The sequence below is a fragment of the Coregonus clupeaformis genome, chromosome 2 (genome assembly GCF_020615455.1).
Source record: "Coregonus clupeaformis isolate EN_2021a chromosome 2, ASM2061545v1, whole genome shotgun sequence".
NCBI classification, from domain to species: domain Eukaryota; kingdom Metazoa; phylum Chordata; class Actinopteri; order Salmoniformes; family Salmonidae; genus Coregonus; species Coregonus clupeaformis.
In genome coordinates this window covers 24,549,626-24,568,936 of record NC_059193.1, presented here as the reverse complement: position 1 = coordinate 24,568,936, position 19,311 = coordinate 24,549,626, and the positions used below count along the sequence as shown (strand labels likewise).

Sequence of the window (19,311 nt, the reverse complement as noted above, 5' to 3'; positions counted from 1 at the left end):
ATATATATATTTAGGAGCCCACAGTTATGTCCATCGGTTACGGTAATCATAATGATGCCACTTTGATGAAATCATAACTAGCGTAATGGCTTGGTATTACATGGAAGTAGGTTACAGCCTTGATTGCCTTGCCTGTGCCGCCCTCACTGAAATATATACGGAATGCACTCAGCTACATGGAGCCAAGTAGAGCAAGAGATGCCTGTAGCTTGTGGACACTTCTCAAAACGCAGATGTTACTACTTTTAATTAGACCCCTTCTGTTTCTTAATGTTTTTAGTTACACAACAAAACCATCCTGTTTTTTGTTGTACTGTAGATTTAAAACAGTCCCAGTCAGCTGCCTTATCACCTAAAGGATTTAGGAATGAATGGATTTTTGGTGTTTGAGATTGTTTTGATGGTCAAGGAGCATGCATTGCTTCACCTTGTCATTGGTGTTCTGTTCCGTTAAGTGCATGCATGTGCATATCAATCTCCACCTTCTCAGCATCACATCTAAATTCAAAGGCTCTCTCATTTAACCATTTACCTTTTATTCTCTCTCCTCTCTGTGTGTGAGAAAGGGGAAGGATAGTCATCATTCTTGTCACAATCAGCTACTCGCTCCACTGGCTTCCACAGAGGCTTTCCATTCCCTGGGTTCAATTTGTTTGTTTTTCTCTCAGCTCTCCTTCTCTTTCTCTCCCTCTCTTCTCATGCCTTCCAGTTCCATTCTCTCAGTCTCTCTTCCCCCCTTTCCTTTGGTTCCCTGTGGGTGTGGTTGAAGGTCACTCTGCACTGGCTCTCTTTCAGCATGAAAAGGGGGAGCAGGTAGAGAGGGAGACGGAGGGAGGGAGGAGGAGAGGGGGGGAAGGCAGACTGTCCACAGCACTGCACAGTCATCGCTTTCCCTCCTAAACATGAGTGGGGAGGAAGTTTGGAAGGACATGTGGGGTAAGCGACCATCCAAGAATGCTAAGGACTGATTGGTCCCAAGCTGATATCCACCAGTGGCAAAGGCCAACCACCACAGAGCCAGAATAGAATAGCAATCTCCTCTCCACCATCTGCTCTCGCCAGTCTCCTTTCCGTCACATGTATCAGAGCTCTGCCCTCTGCTGATATTCATGTACTGCTTTACCTACCACACTCTGAATTATTTAGTTTAATGTGGCAATTGGAGTGCTTTCTAAATTGTGCAAATGGCATGACATGTCAGGCTATCACCCCCACAGAACCCTTCACAACCAAAATACCACACTACTGCTCTGTTGCTACTACTACTACTACAATACTACTAGTAGTAACCTACTACCACTGCTACTACACTCCAATGCAACACTACCAAATCAATACCCCTGTGATCCAGTTCCTGGCTCTCTCACTCCCACTAGCTCCTCCAGAGTTCCTGAGACGTCTTGTTGATGCCTCCAGTAGGCCATTCAGCCTGCTGCTGCCGCCTCTACACATGATTAATCATGAAGCACAACACTGTCGAGAATGTGAGGGGAACTTAATGGAGTCGAAAATATTATGTTTTCTTTGCTATGGTGTAATCACTTGTTTTCCTGCCCTGCTTGCTATTCTGATTGGGCAGGTTCTCTGTAGTGTAGACTCTTCTAGAGCAGACCGAGCCAGTATACACACTTGGAGCAGAGCTGTGCTGCTAGATGATGCTCACCTGTTTCGCTTGTTATGGAGATGTGCTCTTTGGGAGTTTGGCCGGCACTGTCCGTTGTGTCATCATCCTGGTCATTTGGGAAATGTGCTTGAAGTAGACTTATTTCAGTACAATATGTCATGGTTGACTGTGGGCTTAGAGGACCTGAGCTAACCTGCTATTCTCTGTGGCAGCCTGCCGTGTCCCTACCCCCTGTGCTCGGACAAAGGCGTGCCGTGCAGGGGTAAGTCGGGTCAACCCAATCAGCCGAATGACGTCCTGATAGGGATGAGTGATAAAACGGCAACATGGCAGCAGATTAAATGAACAAGATAATGAATGAGAGTGTTTCACACCGGAGAGTTTAATTAACCCCCAGCCGCGTCCTACCCTCCTCACGGCTCACACCCCTCTATATCTCCTACCCTCTCCCTATCCCACCCAACCACCTCACTGCCTGTCAGGGCAATTTATCCCCTGTCCTTCCTGTGTGCCAGGGGCAATTAATCCTGCCCCAAGGCCCCCTCCTGTGTCTGTGTCCTCTACCTGCATGTCTGCCATGCTTGCTTACACACATTCTATTTTTCTTGCTCTCTCACACACACATGCTTCTAAGACACCTGTGAACTGGAGGCCCCTTACACTTCAATGTTGTGATGCAAAATGCATAGCACATAGAATTAAACAGGTATTGTTGGATATTATTCATCCTAATCAGACAGGTTTTTTTTCATGGAAGATACATTAGAGATAATATAAGACAAGTACTGGAAACAATAGAACACTATGAAAAATCTGGGAAACCAGGCCTGGTATTCATAGCTGATTTTGAAATGGCCTTCGATAAAGTATGACTAGAATTGATATATAAATGCCTGGACTATTTTAATTTATACAATGTGTTAAAGGTATGTGTAGTAAATAATGAATACTTCGCATTTTTACATTTGAGTCATTTAGCAGATGCTCTTATCCAGAGCGACTTACAGTTAGTGAGTGCATACATTTTTCATACTTCTCAGAAGGTATCACACTGAAGAGGACTGAAACAAGGTTGTCCACTATTGGCATATCTATTTGTTATGGCCATCGTTATTTTAGCTATTAAAATGAGCTCCAACAATAATATAAAGGTGTCATTGTACGCTGACGACTCATGTTTTCTTTTAAATCCGCAATTTGTATCCCTGCACAACCTCATAAAGGATCTAGATAATTTCTCTAACCTCTCTGGATTACAACCGAACTATGATAAGTGTAAGATATTACGTATTGGATCGCTAAAAAATACAACTTTTACATTACTGTGTAGATGTTGTAGAGAAAATATCTCATGAGAGACCAGATGACCTGCAATGTAGAAGGAACCTTTTAGAGTCTTACGAGAACTGAGTGACTACCACACTGTCTAACACACATCTGTGTGGTTCGGAGACCGTCTCTATCCATAGGCATTGTGGGTACTGAATAGTGGACTGAATGGCTGACACACATAGATAGGCCTGCTGGTTACTGTATATGTAAATACAGTGTGTATGTAAATATATTTAGCAGTTGGGTAATGATGAAACATGATAAATCCACACTAGACTCGTGTTTTGTTTTATTCTTCACTTTTTTAAATAAATCAATTGTTGTAATATTATAACCTATACAATGTCATCATGTAGACTACTTTCATGGTGTGTGTTATAATATTATAACCTACACAATGTCATCATGTAGACTACTTTCATGGTGTGTGTTATAATATTATAACCTACACAATGTCATCATGTAGACTACTTTCATGGTGTGTGTTATAATATTATAATCTACACAATGTCATCATGTAGACTACTTTCATGGTGTGTGTTATAATATTATAACCTACACAATGTCATCATGTAGACTACTTTCATGGTGTGTGTTATAATATTATAATCTACACAATGTCATCATGTAGACTACTTTCATGGTGTGTGTTGTAATATTATAACCTACACAATGTCATATGTGGTCCTCTGTAGCTCAATTGGTAGAGCATGGCGCTTGTAACGCCAGGGTAGTGGGTTCGATCCCCGGGACCACCCATACGTAAAAATGTATGCGCACATGACTGTAAGTCGCTTTGGATAAAAGCGTCTGCTAAATAGCATATTATATTATTATATTATAGTTTACCAAAAAAATTGTCTGACGGTGAAGTGGACGTACTCTGTATTCATATCCCGAAAGAAACTATCTCACTAAATACATTTTATCAGGAAGTTAGCAAAAATAGATACGACTTTGCTACCATGGAAAGGTAAATGCCTGTCTATTTGTGGAAAAATCACCCTGATTTTAATTTGGTCATATCCCAGTTTACCTATTTACTTATGGCCCTGCCTACACCTAACGACTTGTTTTAAAAATTATATGAGTAAAACATATTCCACTTTATTTGGATCGTCAAGCCAGACAATGTTAAACAGGCCTATTTATATAATGATTATGAATTCGGAGGGCTGAAATGATTAAATATGAAAGTATTGTATCTCTCACTAAAGGCTTCTGTCATACAAAAGTTGTACTTAAATCTGAACTCGTATTCAAAAATGGCCTTTTTCCCCTTTATTCAGATTACAACCTCTCACTTTAAGTTATTTGAAAATGAAATGTGACCGACCGGCTCGATTCGGTCTTATGTGACAAAATTTGAAATTGTGTTTTTTTTACATTGGATAAAAGTAGAGACTCAGAGCTAGACAATGGTATATCATACACAACAGTTGAGGAACAATGGGAAAGTAATTCTGCTTTGAAAGTTGATAAACTTGTAACCCCACATTTGAGAAAATGGCCCTTGAAGGTTTTGGTACACCTACTGGAGAGCTCTTCTTTGTCTACACCCATTCTGTAAGTGAGGACTTGGTGGACTGTATATTCTTTAGGTTAGGGTTTACTTTGTGTTCGCTCCCGTGTGCTGGTAAGGGCACAGATGACAGACAGGTATGATTCCAGTTGAGGTGGTTTAATAACGCTGAAGATGCACAGGCATGGAACAGTACCGCACAGTGTATGTAGTGTGGATGGGCTAAGGCACTTAGTGGTCTGGCAACTTGCTTCAACCAAAGTGTGTGTGTAAGAGAGAGAAATAAAGATACAATAGTGAATGACAGAATACAATCTCTTATAAACAATATGCATGGCTATAACATAATGCTATACAGGACCATACAGTGCAATAAAACGGGACACTGACTGTACTAATTTGAGATCAAAGGGGTGCCGCTGCACGTGTACTACAAAAGCATAGCACTATCATCTTCAGTACAGGGCTACAATTGCTCAATGAACTTGAATACCTCTAAACAGTGAAATACAATGTAATACCCATATAATGATGTACCGTACACATATACAATTACAGGGCATATAAACGACGCACTGGGGGACATTAGCCTATACAAATACAGGGTTACAGTGGGGAAAAAAAGTATTTAGTCAGCCACCAATTGTGCAAGTTCTCCCACTTAAAAAGATGAGAGAGGCCTGTAATTTTCATCATAGGTACACGTCAACTATAACAGACAAAATGAGGAAAAAAATTCCAGAAAATCACATTGTAGGATTTTTTATGAATTTATTTGCAAATTATGGTGGAAAATAAGTATTTGGTCAATAACAAACGTTTCTCAATACTTTGTTATATACCCTTTGTTGGCAATGACACAGGTCAAACGTTTTCTGTAAGTCTTCACAAGGTTTTCACACACTGTTGCTGGTGTTTTGGCCCATTCCTCCATGCAGATCTCCTCTAGAGCAGTGATGTTTCGGGGCTGTCGCTGGGCAACACAGACTTTCAACTCCCCTCCAAAGATTTTCTATGGGGTTGAGATCTGGAGACTGGCTAGGCCACTCCAGGACCTTGAAATGCTTCTTACGAAGCCACTCCTTCGTTGCCCGGGCGGTGTGTTTGGGATCATTGTCATGCTGAAAGACCCAGCCACGTTTCATCTTCAATGCCCTTGCTGATGGAAGGAGGTTTTCACTCAAAATCTCACGATACATGGCCCCATTCATTCTTTCCTTTACACGGATCAGTCGTCCTGGTCCCTTTGCAGAAAAACAGCCCCAAAGCATGATGTTTCCACCCCCATGCTCCACAGTAGGTATGGTGTTCTTTGGATGCAACTCAGCATTCTTTGTCCTCCAAACACGACAAGTTGAGTTTTTACCAAAAAGTTCTATTTTGGTTTCATCTGACCATATGACATTCTCCCAATCCTCTTCTGGATAATCCAAATGCACTCTAGCAAACTTCAGAAGGGCCTGGACATGTACTGGCTTAAGCAGGGGGACACGTCTTGCACTGCAGGATTTGAGTCCCTGGCGGCATAGTGTGTTACTGATGGTAGGCTTTGTTACTTTGGTCCCAGCTCTCTGCAGGACATTCACTAGGTCCCCGTGTTGTTCTGGGATTTTTGCTCACCGTTCTTGTGATCATTTTGACCCCACAGGGTGAGATCTTTCGTGGAGCCCCAGATCGAGGGAGATTATCAGTGGTCTTGTATGTCTTCCATTTCCTAATAATTGCTCCCACAGTTGATTTCTTCAAACCAAGCTGCTTACCTATTGCAGATTCAGTCTTCCCAGCCTGGTGCAGGTCTACAATTTTGTTTATGGTGTCCTTTGACAGTTCTTTGGTCTTGGCCATAGTGGAGTTTGGAGTGTGACTGTTTGAGGTTGTGGACAGGTGTCTTTTATACTGATAACAAGTTCAAACAGGTGCCATTAATACAGGTAACGTGTGGGGGACAGAGGAGCCTCTTAAACAAGAAGTTACAGGTTTGTGAGAGCCAGAAATCTTGCTTGTTTGTAGGTGACCAAATACTTATTTTCCACCATAATTTGCAAATAAATTCATTAAAAATCCTACAATGTGATTTTCTGGATTTTTTTTTCTCAATTTGTCTGTCATAGTTGACGTGTACCTATGATGAAAATTACAGGCCTCTCTCATCTTTTTAAGTGGGAGAACTTGCACAATTGGTGGCTGACTAAATACTTTCTTTCCCCACTGTAAATGTCCGAAATGATATGACAACCATAACAGAGCTAGCCAGCTCACAATAGCTAGCTCGCAGTAGAAACGACTAATTAGCATAACCATAAATATGACATTATCGTCGCAGAGTGCATCTTCAGACATAAACACCTGAAAGATATGAAATATGTACTTGCATATCAACAAGGACGCACACTGGCCTTGGCTAACACAATGAAAGCTAACTGGTGGGAAAACACAAAGATGGCTGGAGCTTTCTCTCACTTGACTTCTCTCGAGCTGATCATCTTCTCTGAGCTGGAGATCGCCCAGCATGCTCTGCTCCACTTAAATGGTGGGCAGAGCTACAGCTCTGACGTGATTTACTAACATTACTGATATGATTAACTACAAATACTTCACAGCCTTTTGTACACATTCAGTATCGTTCACACCCTCTTAAGCCTTAGCCCCGCCCATCTCTTTAAGGATTCACATGTGAGGCCATGTGCTAAACAATATGAGTACAGTAGTCTACTAAACAACCAAAGATTTGAAGACTAAAGGCTTGTTTATTCTACGTCTATCGACATGTCTGTAGACAGTTGTTGCAGTGACATAAACATTCTATTGTCGTCCGACATCAAACTTGTCATTGTTGTTATGAAAAAGTATAAATACAAAAACTACAGGCTGCATGTCATCAGCAGCCTGGTGGTCTAAAATAGCATAACTGGTGTATTTTAACACCAATAAACCCATCTGTTAAAAAATTAATTTAGTATATGTCAATCTAGCAAACCAGGCAACTAAATGGTTAGTTTCTAGCTTGTTAGCTAGCTAGCTAACGTTAAGTTAGTTGGCTAGCCAGTTCAAATAATGACCTTATCATACAGCTGACAACGTCTTTTTAGCTAATTTGTATTCATTATTACAGGAAAATAAATAAACTCAAAACAAGATCATTATTTACAAGTTAATGGCAAGCTAATTAAAGAAAATAACTTACGGTTGTGTCACGGTTTCGGCCGAGGCTGCCTCTCTTCCTTGCTCGGGCAGGCTTCGGCGGTCGTCGTCTCCGGAGTACTAGCTGCCACCGTTGTATGTTTCGATGTTCGTTTGTTTTGTCTTGATGTTGTACACCTGTTTTCATTTAGCGTTCATTAGTGTCCTATAAGTTCTCGTTGTGTTTGTCAGGTGTTGTGTGTGATTGTACTTGCTGTCGTGTTCGTGCGCTACTGTTGTTTGTCTGTGCTTCGTTGTTTTCCTCCTCTGTTAGGGAGGGTTCTCGCACATGTTAGTGCGCATTTTGTTTTACGCCTGTGTGCGTCTTTTCTCGCCTCCGGGCTTTTTGGCTCGTGTTATGAGTGAGTGTTCACTAAAGTCTTTTAGACTAAGTTTCTGCGTCCTGCGCCTGATTCCTGCACCACACCCACCTACAGCACCCGCTGACAGAATCACACACCATAAGGATGGAATCAGCAGGAGCCGCAGCAGCACCTGAGTCTCTGGAGGTTAGGGTCCGTGAGCAGAACGATCAGATCCTTCGTATCGGGACCGCCCTTCAGGACGTGATTAACACCCTTCAACGCTGGGAGACCAGAGGGACACCCACAACTCCACCTCCCGTGCCATCACCATGGGCCAGTCAGCCCATTCAAGCTCCGGAACCCAGGGGAATTCGGCTCTCGCTCCCGAGGGCCTATGATGGGACCGCTGCCGGGTGTCAGGGCTTCCTTCTGCAGGTGGAACTATACCTGGCCACCGTACACCCGGCGCCCTCGGGACACGAGAGCGTGTCCGCCCTCATCTCCTGTCTTACCGGCAAGGCGTTGGAATGGGCCAACGCCGAGTGGAGGAGAATAGACGCCTCCACCATCACCTACTCTGAGTTCTCCCGCCGCTTCAGGGCTGTGTTTGACCATCCACCTGAGGGGAAAGCGGCGGGGAGCGTCTGTTCTACCTCCGGCAGGGGAGGAGGAGCGCCCAGGAGTTCGCTTTAGAATTCCGAACTCTAGCGGCGGATGCAGGGTGGAATGAGCGGGCCCTCATCGATCACTACCACTGTAGTCTACGAGAGGACGTCCGTCGGGAGCTGGCCTGCAGGGATACCAGCCTCTCTTTCGATCAGTTAGTGGACATGTCCATCAGGCTGGACACCCTGCTGGCTACCCGCGGACGTTCCGAGGGGGTCCGTCCATTCCAGCCTCCAGCAACTCCGAGCCGAGCCCATGGAGCTCGGGGTGCTGGCGCTAGAGAGAGGAGGGGTCGGAGCACGAGGGGGGCCGTCCTCTGCACCAACTGTGGCCGTGGAGGACACACCGCGGCTAGGTGCTGGGGGGTCTCCTAGGGGAGAAGACGACAGGCTCCGCACTGGGGAGTCCTTCCAGGTGAGTAGGCGCCCCACTTACCCAGAGCTCTCTGTTGCGCACTTCTGTATACCTGTGCGATTTCCACAGGTTGCACCTCATTCCCAGCATAAGGCGCTAGTAGATTCAGGCGCGGCTGGGAATTTTGTTGATAGAAAATTTTGTTTAGAATTAGGGATTCCCCTTCTTCCTGTTGACGTCCCATTCCCGTGCTCATGCCCTAGATAGCCGTCCGTTGGGTTCGGGCTTGATCAGGGAGGTCACGGCACCACTTAGGATGTGTACGCAGGGGGTCATGAGGAGATTATCCAGCTATATCTGATCGACTCTCCTGCGTATCCGGTGGTGCTGGGAATGCCCTGGTTGAGTATCCATAATCCGTCTATTTCGTGGCAGGAGAGGGCTCTGATGGAGTGGTCTGCCCAGTGTGTGGGGCGATGTTTAGGTGTTTCCGTGGGGGCTACATCGGTGGAGAGTCCAAACCAAGTGCCCGCATTGCACATTCCCCCCGAGTATGAGGATTTGGCTATTGTGTTCAGTAAGTCGAGGGCGACGCAGTTACCACCTCATAGGCAGGGAGATTGTGCGATAGACCTCCAGGCAGGAGCTGCGCTCCCACGGAGCCATGTGTATCCTCTGTCTCAAGAGGAGAAGAGAGCTATGGAGACTTACATAGACGAATCTCTGAGACAAGGATACATACGGCCATCCACTTCCCCTGCGTCCTCGAGTTTCTTTTTTGTGAAAAAGAAGGATGGAGGGTTACGCCCGTGCATTGATTACCGTAGTCTCAATCAGATCACGGTGAAGTACAGTTATCCACTTCCTCTGATTGCGACCATGACGGAGTCATTGCACGGGGCGCGTTTTTTCACAAAATTAGATCTCAGGAGCGCTTACAACTTGGTACGCATTAGAGAGGGCGATGAATGGAAGACAGCGTTTAGTACCACCTCGGGTCATTACGAGTATCTTGTCATGCCATACGGGTTGATGAACGCTCCTTCAGTTTTCCAATCATTCGTGGATGAGATCTTCAGGGACATGCAGGGGCAGGGGGTGGTCGTGTACATAGATGACATTCTCGTCTACCCGAGTCGCATGTGGCCCTGGTGCGCCGAGTGTTGAGGAGGCTGTTGGAGCACGACCTGTATGTCAAGGCAGAGAAATGTCTGTTTTTCCAGGAGTCGATCTCCTTTTTGGGTTATCAGTTGTCTGCGTCGGGTGAAGATGGAGGTTGACCGGGTGTCAGCCGTGCGTAATTGGCAGACTCCAACCACTGTTAAAGAGGTGCAGCAGTTTTTGGGGTTTGAAAATTACTACCAGAGGTTTATCCGGGGTTTTGGACAGGTGGCAGCTCCCATAACGTCTCTTTTGAAGGGGGGTCCGGTGTGTTTGCAGTGGTCAGCCGAGGCGGACAGGGCTTTTGGGAGACTGAAGGACCTGTTTACTTCGGCTCCGGTGCTGGCGCATCCGGATCCCTCTTTACCATTTCAGGTAGAGGTGGACGCGTCAGAGGCCGGGTATAGGGGCCGTGCTTCGCAACGGTCCGCACGCCACCTAAACTCCGCCCCTGTGCCTTTTATTCCAAAAAAGCTCGGGTCCGGCGGAGCGAAATTATGACGTAGGGGGACAGGGAGCTGTTAGCCGTGGTACAGGCCCCTAAAGGTGTGGAGGCATTGGCTTGAGGGGGCTCAACACCCTTTCTCATTTTGACTGACCACCGTAACCTGGAGTACATCCGGGCAGCTAGGAGACTGAACCCTCGCCAGGCGCAGTGGAACATGTTTTTGGCCATGTTCGTATTTAAGATCACGACATCCCTGGGTCACAGAACGGTAAGGCAGACGCACTGTCTCGTCGGTATGACACGGAGGAGAGGTCCGTGGAGCCCACTCCCATACTGCCGGAGTCTTGTCTGGTGGCACCGGTAGTGTGGGAGGTCGATGCTGAGATCGAGCGGGCGTTGCGCACCGATCCTAGTCCTCCTCAATGCCCGGAGGGTCGGACGACGTCCCCGCCGAGGTTCGGGATCGATTGATCTATTGGGCTCACACGTCACCCTCCTCTGGACATCCTGGTATTGGCCGGACAGTGCACTGCCTTAGTGCTAAGTACTGGTGGCCCACGTTAGCGAGGGATGTGAGGGTTTATGTCTCCTCCTGCTCGGTGTGCGCCCAGTGTAAGGCGCCTAGACATCTGCCTAGGGGGAAGTTACAACCCCTGCCCGTTCCACAATGACCGTGGTCTCACCTCTCGGTGGACTTCGTCACTGACCTTCCCCCCTCGCAGGGGAATACTACTATACTGGTTGTTGTGGACCGGTTCTCTAAGGCCTGTCGTTTGCTCCCTATGCCGGGTCTTCCTACTGCCCTACAGACCGCCAAAGCTCTATTCACTCACGTTTTCCGGCACTACGGGGTACCCGAGGATATTGTGTCTGATCGAGGTCCCCAGTTCACCCCCAGAGTCTGGAGAGCATTTATGGAGCGTTTGGGGGTCTCGGTGAGCCTCACCTCGGGTTACCATCCGGAGAGTAATGGGCAGGTGGAACGTGTGTACCAGGATGTGGGTAGGTTTCTTAGATCATACTGCCAGGACCGGCCGGAGGAGTGGGCACGGTACGTTCCCTGGGCAGAAATGGCCCAGAATTCCCTACGCCATTCCTCAACTAACCTAACCCCTTTCCAATGTGTGTTAGGTTACCAGCCGGTTCTGGCACCATGGCAGCAGAGCCAGATCGAGGCTCCTGCGGTGGATGAGTGGGTGCGGCGCTCGGAGGAGACGTGGAACGCTGCACACGTCCACCTGCAGCGGGCCCTCCGTCGTCAGAAGGCGAGCGCCGATCTCCACCGCAGTGAGGGGCCGGTGTACGCACCTGGTGATCGAAGTCTGGCTCTACTACAAACCTGCCCTCGCCTGCCCTGCCGAAACTGGGTCGGCGGTTTGTGGGGCCGTTTAAAGTCCTGAGAAGATTGAACGAGGTGTGTTACAGATTACAACTGCCTATTGATTATAAGAATATTAACCCGTCATTCCATGTGTCTCTTCTCAGGCCGTTGGTAGCTGGTCCACTCCAGGAAGATGAAATCAGAGAGACTCCTCCGCCCCCTTTGGACATCGAGGGGGCACCGGCGTACTCCGTGCGGTCCATCTTGGATTTGAGACGTCGGATAGGGGGTCTCCAATATCTCGTGGAGTGGGAGGGGTACGGCCCGGAGGAACGGTGCTGGGTGCCGAGGAGAGACATTTTGGACCCGTCTCTCCTGACGGAATTCCACCGTAGTCACCCGACGCGCTCTGCTCCGCCCCCCTGGTCGTCCCCGAGGCCGAGTCGGCGCACGCCTGGAGCCGCGTGACAAGGGGGGGTACTGTCACGGTTTCGCCGAGGCTCTCTCTTCCTTGCTCGGGCAGGCTTCGGCGGTCGTCGTCTCCGAGTACTAGCTGCCACCGTTGTATGTTTCGATGTTCGTTTGGTTTTGTCTTGATGTTGTACACCTGTTTTCATTTAGCGTTCATTAGTGTCCTATAAGTTCTCGTTGTGTTTGTCAGGTGTTGTGTGTGATTGTACTTGCTGTCGTGTTCGTGCGCTACTGTTGGTTGTCTGTGCTGTTGTTTCCTCCTCTGTTAGGGGAGGGTTCTCGCACATGTTAGTGCGCATTTTGTTTTACGCCTGTGTGCGTCTTTTCTCGCCTCCGGGCTTTTTGGCTCGTGTTATGAGTGAGTGTTCACTAAAGTCTTTTGGACTAAGTTTCTGCGTCCTGCGCCTAATTCCTGCACCACACCCACCTACAGCACCCGCTGACAGGTTGTGAGTGTAACGAAATAAAAGCAGGGCATTCTACCGGAGAATCTTTGAAATTGGACACTGTCTCGTTGGCTTAACGTTATATCCTAATTTGACTTCGGTCCAGGTCATGTTGTTCTTCACATTACCGTCTCTGGTAAACACATACTATGTCAAATGGAATCAAAGTTTATTTGTCCCATTCACAGGATACAGAAGGTGTAAAAGGTACAGTGAAATGGTTACTTGCATAGTGGAGTCTTTTGTTTAGACATGTAGCTAGCTAGATAGCTGAACAATGAACCATACTCCCAACTCATAACTTTACTACCCTGCATGAATCTTCAGGTAGCTAACCAACTTCGGCTATAACTAGCAATGCAAATGTCTCTGAGATACGAATAATATTACTACACAGATCATACCCGTAACGCTAGCGAGTCAGCCAGCTAACGTTCGCTAGCTAGCTAACTTGCAATGAAAACAACTTTGACAAAATTAGAAACGTATAATATCTGATAATGTAGCTAGCTAAACTCTCTTACCCTTATACATGGATAAACACTTATCCCTCTCTGGGGGGGAGTTATGTTACACATGCAGCTAACAAAAATATATGGAAATGTCTGCTCTAAAAAATGTCAACCAACTGATTGCAGCATTACCGCAAAAATGGAAGAGGCAAGTGGAAGGGAGAGAAGGTAAGGAAGTTGTCTGTCGGCCCTACATTAAATACCAAAATTGGTTAACCTCTTAAGGATAGGACCCTTTTTTTCAATTTTCGCCTAAAATGACATACCCAAATCTAACTGCCTATAGCTCAGGACTTGAAGCAAAGATATGCATATTCTTGATACCATTTGAAAGGAAACACTTTGAGGTTTGTGGAAATGTGAAATTAATGTAGGAAAATATAACACATTAGATCTGGTAAAAGATAATACAAACAAAAAAACATGTTTTCTATTATTGTTTTTGTTCCATCATCTTTGAAATGCAAGAGAAAGGCCGCAATATAATATTTCAGTTTAGGTGCAATTTAGATTTTGGCGACTAGATGGCAGCAGTGTCTGTACAAAGTTTCAGATTGATCCAGTGAAGCATTGCAATACCGGACTATTTTGTATGAAGTCTGCCCAAATGTGCCGAATTGGTCAATTGATACATTTTCAAGTACATAACTATAGAGAACATACAAAAATGATATGGTAATATAAAATGTAAGTTTACACACTCCCAGGAATGTCATACATGATGGACATTAGCTTATACACTAACTTTCACACATCTAGATGGCTGGGCGGGGTGGATGTGGAGCCAGAGACAGCAGGGGATCAAACTGTAGAACCCAGTTCCTACTTTTGAATATAAACATGGATTTTATCAAACAAAACTATGCTACATTTTATCTCTGGGACCCTTAGGATGACAAATCAGAGCAAGATTACTGAATGTAAGTACATTATTTACCTTCAGAGGGGAATGTATCATCAGTTGCCATGATGATAAATGTTTTATTGTTGTGCACTCTCCTCAAACAATAGCATGGTAATTGTTCCCTGTAATAGCTACTGTAAATTGGATAGTGCAGTTAGATTAACAAGAATTTAAGCTTTCTGCCCATATAAGACATGTCTATGTCATGGAAAGTTTGCTGTTACTTACAGCAGTCATGCTAATCACATTAGCATACGTTAGCTCAACCATCCCCTATACGGGACACCGATCCCGTAGAGGTTAAAGAAAATGATGATAAATAAAAAAAAGTATTTGAAAAAGAAAAGGAGAGCCGCACACTCTAGGAGCTCAGATGCAATCATTGAATAACCTAATAATCAACATTTCGACAGACAAGCTGTCTTCATCAGGGTATAAGCTTGTCAATACGTTGGTTATTAGGTTATTAAATTATTGCATCCGAGCTCCTAGAGTGTGCGGCTCTCGTTTTCTTTTTCAAGTGTTCTACTCCGCTAGCCAACACCTCGCCTAAATAGGTGTGCGTATCTTTTGCCTCCAAATAAAAAAAGTATACCAGTTTAATTTAAGGACCAAAAAATTGGCAGCTGCACCATACAGGTTGCTAAATAGTTGGGAAGAGATTTTAGATGTGCCGATTCCATGGCACATGGTTTATGAAATGATACACAAAACGACGCTGGATTAAAAACTTAGTTTTTCAATTTAAATTATTATACCAAATTCTTGGAACCAATATAATGTTATTTATACATTTACATTTACATTTGTCATTTAGCAGACGCTCTTATCCAGAGCGACTTACAGTTAGTGAATGCGTACATGTTTTGTTTTTTGTCATACTGGTCCCCGGTGGGAAACGAACCCACATCCCTGCCGGCCAAACCCTCCCCTACCTTGGACGACGCTGGACCAATTGTGCCATCAAGTGTTAATAAATACTATGCATGTTCACAGCCCTCCCATACATTTGATAATGATTTTATACTACTCCATTGGGGTCAGTTTAATGAGGCAATACACTAGATAAATAGGAACTATCTGCAGTTGAAACAAAGCATTTCCCCGCAACCGTTTCCTTAAATTGAGGGAATGGGCTGGAAAAATATAACCGCTCAAATTCATAGACTGAGCCATGCAAAGATGGACCCACAATGATAAAAAATTGTAACCTTTGAGGCAATTTACATTTACTAACGAGTAAACCAAGCATATTTTAAATTGATGGTGTACAACAGTTGAAGCTCATGGGGCATTTAAGTTATAATGAACGAAAATATAACGCACCAATTTAAGATTTCATGTAAGGCCAGGCAATTGAAATACATTCATCAGGCCCTGAGCAATTGATTCAGACTGGGAATACAGATATTAATCTGTTATTTTTATATATGTCGAACTCGTCACGGGATCTGCAATAAAATTGTGTTCATAGCTTATGCCTGCCCATTCACCCACCGCGGGGCACTCTACGTTATCAGCAAACCGCTCGCCCACACGCGGTCTGCGGTGGTGAGACCATTTGGATGTACTGCCAAATTATCTAGAACGACGTTGGAGGCAGTTTATGGTACTGAAATTAACATTCAATTCTCTGGCGGACATTCCTGCAGTCAGCATGCCAATTGCACTCTACCTCAACTTGAGATAAGTTGCATGACAACTGCACATTTGAGTGTTCTTTAATTGTCCCCAGCACCGGTGTAATGATAATGCTGTTTAATAAGCTTCTTGATATGCCACATCTGTCAGCTGGATGGATTCTCTTAAAGGCAAAATGCTCACAAAGAGGGATGTAAACTAATGTGCACAAAGAAAACAGATTTTATTTCAGCTTGTGAAACCAACCTTGTTTACATTTGTATATTCAAGAAACAAATGGTAAAGTAAAAATGTAGTAACTGCATATTACCCCTTCCCAGAATAAAGGATTGTAGGCCTTACTCTGGCTTGCGCCAACAGTTATTGGCCAAACTAGTGACTTTTTATTATGTAGGGCTTCCACACAAAATGCCAGGTCTAGAGTTGTACTCCCGAGTGGCGCAGTGGTCTAAGGCACTCGGTTCGAATCCAGGCTCTGTCGTAGCCGGCCGCGACCGGGACAATTGGCCCAGCGTCGTCGAGGGTAGGGGAGGGAATGGCCGGCAGGGATGTAGCTCAGTTGGTAGAGCATGGCGTTTGCAACGCCAGGGTTGTGGGTTCGATTCTCACGGGGGAATTTGCTAGCCAAATGGAAACTAGCAATTTGACAACATACCCTGACTGAGACACTACTACCATGACAGTCAGACCAACAGGAATTAGGTATTCACTTTCACGTCAAGACAGGGATAATTTCACAAATTTTATTGACATCGTTACTCAGAAACACACAAAATACAAATTACAAGTCTGAAGTTATGGGGGATACAACCATCCCAGCGCTGCAGATTTTGCTGCGAAGAGACCGAATCATTAGATCACTTGTTTTGGTACTGCCCAAATGTAGCTTGTTTTTGGTCGCAGGTTCAGGAATGGCTGAAGAATTGCAACATTTACCTGGAGCTAACTCTGCAAATAGCACTGCTGGGTGACTTGAAAAGCCATAGGCAATCGATCAATAATATAATAATATTTTTAGTAAAACTGTTCATCTTTAATTTACAATCTGTAGAAACTGATGATAGAAAGGTTCAGAACTTTTGTGAAACATTACAGCACAGTTGAACAATATATGGCAATTAGAAGTCAAAACATCCAGAGATAGATGGGAGGGGTTGAGGGTAGCTGAAGGGTGGGACTAAAAACGAATAAAAAAGATAACTAATGTAAAATATATCGTGTCCGTAAAATGTATATAGTGTGTATAAGCTGGAAGTAGAAGCCTAAATATTGTTGTCCCTTAGTTTACTCCCATTAGGGGAGGGGTGGTAGGGTTAGGGGAAAATAATAAAGGAAAATATATTTGAAAAATATATATATATGGGGGATTGGAAATGATGCAGACAATTACATTGATAGAACCCACAATCTATCTGCAATTTTAAAGCTGATCTACCCCCTAAAAAATAATTCCAAGGCACCTGTGACCACACAAAGAGAGAGGGGAGATGGAACACACACACCCCGCAGAGCCTTACTCCTCAGTATCTTTTCATGTTAACGTTTTGTTTCTGAAAGAAAACATTGTGTTCCCATATTCTCTCTGCATCTGATATTCTTGTCAGACTCAAATGTATGTCATACATACATTTGAGTCTGACAAGAATATCAGATGCAGAGAGAATATGGGAACACAATGTTTGTATGTGTACACATACACATACACACACACACATTCATAAAGATCTCCTGTGGTGCCGCTGTACTTCTGTGTTCTCCTTTTGTTTACCTTGGTCAAATGAACCTTTTCATTATTCAAATATTGATCCTGATGATCACTGTTCACACTGAACACTCAAATCTACCTCCCGGCTATCTCTCCCTCTTCACTTTCTCTCTCTTCTTTCATTCTCTGGCCATACACATTCACAGTTACCCTCTCTCTCGCTCATGTCAGTGCTCGCTATATCTTGTTAAAAAGAGTTAGTGAAGCTGAAAGGCCAATCACATTAACATGAGGAGTGACAAGAAGAGTGGCGAGAATATGGTGTGAGGGTCAAATCAGACGGACACTTCCAATATTTTAATTGCATATGCCTAATTGCGCTATTAATTATAATATTTATAATAACCCTCTGATCTGGGAAAAAATCGGAGCAATTACTCACTACTGTCGCTGTGGAGTTTGACGGCTGAAATATCGCCAAAGATTAGCACTTAATCCTGATGCACAGACAGGATCTCAGAGAAACTCTTTGAAGATGAGGGAATTAAATATCCCCTCCACTCAAGAATGTGTAGGCCCGCCTTGGGTGATGGGCTGCAGCCATTTTGCACTCTGGAGCTCTTGAATCTAATCAGTCATGGAATTACAGGAGGAGAGAAAGAGCCGGCCGCTCATCTCGGACTGTGGGATGATTGAATGTTCAGATGGAGAGAGAGTGGAGCAGGGCCCTTGTTGGCTATTTGGCCAGGGTGCAAATGCTCAGCGTCTCTCGCTCGCTTTCACTCTCTGCTATAAATGTCATGGGAAGTCAGGGAGCCAAGTTAACCTTGCTTTCATGGCATGCCAGCCTCCACTGCCAGTTTAAAGAGTCTCATTACAATTACCAACACGGCTCAATCCAAATAATGACTTCAATTAGGCTATTAAATAGGGCCGGGGTGACAAGGAGACTAGCTCTCCCTGTCATCTTCAAACACCCCAATGACTGGACCCTCATGTAATGTCATAATTAAAACGATGGTTGCTCGTCTGTTTGCCTGACATAGTTTGTGTTTTTTTCTTTGTGTCTGGCATGTCATTGTCTGTTCACTTCTCTGCATCTCTCGCTCTCTCTCTGCATCTCTCTCTCTCTCTCTGCATCTCTCTCTCTCTCTGCATCTCTCTCTCTCTCTGCAGCTCTCTCTCTGCATCTCTCTCTCTCTGCATCTCTGCATCTCTCGCTCTCTCTCTGCATCTCTCTCTCTGCATCGCTCTCTCTCTCTCTGCAGCTCTCTCTTTCTGCAGCTCTCTCTGCATCTCTCTCTCTCTCTGCAGCTCTCTCTCTCTCTGCATCTCTCTCTCTGCATCTCTCGCTCTCTCTCTGCAGCTCTCTCTCTCTGCAGCTCTCTTTCTCTGCAGCTCTCTTTCTGCATCTCTCTCAATTTTCAATTCAATTTAAGGGCTTTATTGGCATGAGAAACATATGTTAACATTGCCAAAGCAAGTGAAGTAGATAGTAAACAAAAGTGAAATAAACAATAAATATTAACAGTAAACATTACACTCAGAAGTTCCAAAAGAATAAAGACATTTCAAATGTCATATTATGTCTATATACAGTGTTGTAATGATGTGCAAATAGTTAAAGTACAAATGGGAAAATAAATAAACATAAATATGCGTTGTATTTACAATGGTGTTTGTTCTTCACTGGTTGCCCTTTTCTTGTGGCAACAGGTC

At 44.7% G+C, this 19,311-nt stretch overlaps 1 protein-coding gene across 3 annotated transcripts in view; it reads left to right on the top strand.

Moving 5' to 3' along the window:
* The window catches only part of LOC121531988 (39S ribosomal protein L11, mitochondrial-like), a 53,799-nt gene that overhangs the window by 25,954 nt on the left and 8,534 nt on the right, over positions 1 to 19,311 (top strand). The gene's annotated exons all lie outside the window — the stretch shown is intronic.